Genomic DNA, 2,554 nt, shown 5'->3' with positions numbered 1-2,554 from the left:
GCCACTCCTCAGCCCATTGGCCCAATTGATCAAGGTCCTGTCTTCACTGTCCACAACACCACCTACTTTGGTGCCATCTACAAACATATTAACCATACCTCCTATATTCTCATCCAAATCATTTATATAAATGACGAAAAGCAGTGGACCCAGTACTGACCTTTGCAGCACATTACTGGTTAGCCAATTATTTTTGCATTTCTGTTAGATTTGCCTACATATCTTTTTATCTCTCCCTGGCTGTTTGAAGGTTTATCGCACATTCCCAGCAATGGAATTGCCCCCTTTTTGTTTTTGTTTTTTCCACATAGCCTCTTTTGAGAAACTCTCTAAGATATCATGCCTCCTTATTGCAGTAATCGGTTCCTCGAACAATATTGCCACACTTCCTCTTCTTTTACACCCCTCCCTCACCACTATTTTGATTGAAGATTTTATACCCCAGATTACTGACCTGCCACTCATGCCCCTCCCTCAACCAGTTCTCCATGTTAGCAACAATAGCTCATCTCCATGTGATAGTTATGTGTTAGCCATTGGTTATGAGGAAAGATTGGACAAACTTGGTTTGTTTTCACTTGAACATCTAAAGTTGAGAGGTGACCTGATACATGTTTACAAAATGATGAGATCAATGGATAGAATGGCTCGTAGAAGTCTTTTTCCCAGGATAGAAATGTCAATTCTAGAAGATATAGATTTAAAGTAAGTGGGGGTAAGTTTAAGGGAGATGAGAAAGGCAAGTCTTTTATACAAAGGGTGGTAAGTGCCTGAAGGTGTTCCCACCGAGGGTGGTGGTAACAGATTCTCCTGTTCCTTTGATGCTGCCTGACCTGCTGCGCTTTTCCAGCAACACATTTTTAAGGTGGTAACAGATACAATAGCAATGTTTAAGAGGCACACTGAGAGAAACATGAATGGACAGGGAATAGAATAATTCAGAACACATACAGCCATATGGTTTTTAATTTAGAAAGCCATCATGCATCAGTGCAGTCTTGGTGGGCTGAAGGGCCTGTTCTGTGCTGTACCGTTCTATGTATCTTTGTAGTGTCAATCACTACCCTCATTCATTTGCCTTACACACGAAACTCCTCACACCAAAATAAATGCCATCTTGCCTGTCATGCTCGCTTGTACCTTAACAATATCGGCACTCCTTTCAGATAGACTTGATTTTGCCTATGCATTTGCCTATGCATCACTTCTTACTGTACCTTCAGTCTGTATCCCACCGCCTGCCAAATTATTTTAAATCCTCATCAATAGCACTAGCAACTCATCCCCAAGGATGTTGATTCTATTGTGGTTCAGACACAGCCCACTAGACTTGTACAGGTCCCACCTTACCCAGAAATGGACCGAGTGATTCAGGAAACTAAAGCTCTTCCTGTTACACCAACCACACATTCATCTGCTCACTTTGCCTATTCCTATATTCAGTAGCACCTGGCACCAAGAATAATCCAGAGATTGTAAGTCCATAGCTCCCTAAGGATGGCAACACAAGTGGATAAAATGGTAAAGAAGGCATACAGCATGCTTGACTTCATCAGTCGGGGAATTGAGTACAAAAGTTAGCAAATCATTTGCAGCTGTACGAAACTTTAGTTAGGCCACATTTGGAGTATTATATGCAGTTCTGGTCACCACACTATAGGAAGCATATGAAAACTTTGAAGAGGATGCAAAAGAGGTTTGCCAGCATGTTGCCTGGATTGGAGTGTATTACCTATAAGGAGAGGTTGGATAAGCCTGGATTGTTTTTGCTAGAGCATTGGAGACTGAGGGGGAGCCTAAGAGAACTATATACAATTGAGAGACATGGATTCGGTGGATAGTCAGTCTTTTTCCCAGTGTGGAAATGTCAAATACTAGGGAGCTTAGGTTTAAGATGAAAGGGGGCAAGTTTAAAGATGTGTGAGGCAAGAGTTTTTACATAAAGGGTGGTAGATGCCTGGAATATGCTTCCATGGGAGGTGGTAGAAGCAGATATGATAGAAACATTTAAGAAACTTTTAGACACATGAACAGGCAAGGAATATTAGGAAGTGAACCACCTAAAGGCAGATTGGATTGGTTTAGAATGGCATCATGGCCAGCACAAATATGGTTGTTTTGCTCTATGTTATATGTTTTATGTACAACCTTTGAGGTGCCACTTTACAATCTTCTACCCAGCTCCCTAAATACTTGTTTCAGGACCTCATCCTTCTTTCTCTCTGTGTCATTGGGACCTGTGTGAACCACAGTCTCTGACAACTCCCCCTCCCCCTTCAAAATGCCTGGCAGCCATTCAGTGACATCCTTGATTCTGGCTCGAGGGACGGAACACACTGAAAGGCTTAATTTGGAACGAATATGTCTAGGTGAGCAAAAGAAGTGGTCTGGCCAACAGACTTAGCAAGCAGCCGAGAACTGGAGTGGACAGATTCAGACTAAAAGCGGACATTGTATCAATCATGCTGTAAAAATGTTTAAATAACCTCTTGTGTGATTGATGGATTTTGTAGACAGTATAATTTATCATACCGTAACTGTTGTTCTGGGAGTG

The sequence above is a fragment of the Chiloscyllium plagiosum genome, chromosome 12 (assembly GCF_004010195.1).
Source record: "Chiloscyllium plagiosum isolate BGI_BamShark_2017 chromosome 12, ASM401019v2, whole genome shotgun sequence".
NCBI classification, from domain to species: Eukaryota; Metazoa; Chordata; class Chondrichthyes; order Orectolobiformes; family Hemiscylliidae; genus Chiloscyllium; species Chiloscyllium plagiosum.
Note: the sequence above shows the minus strand (reverse complement) of the source record.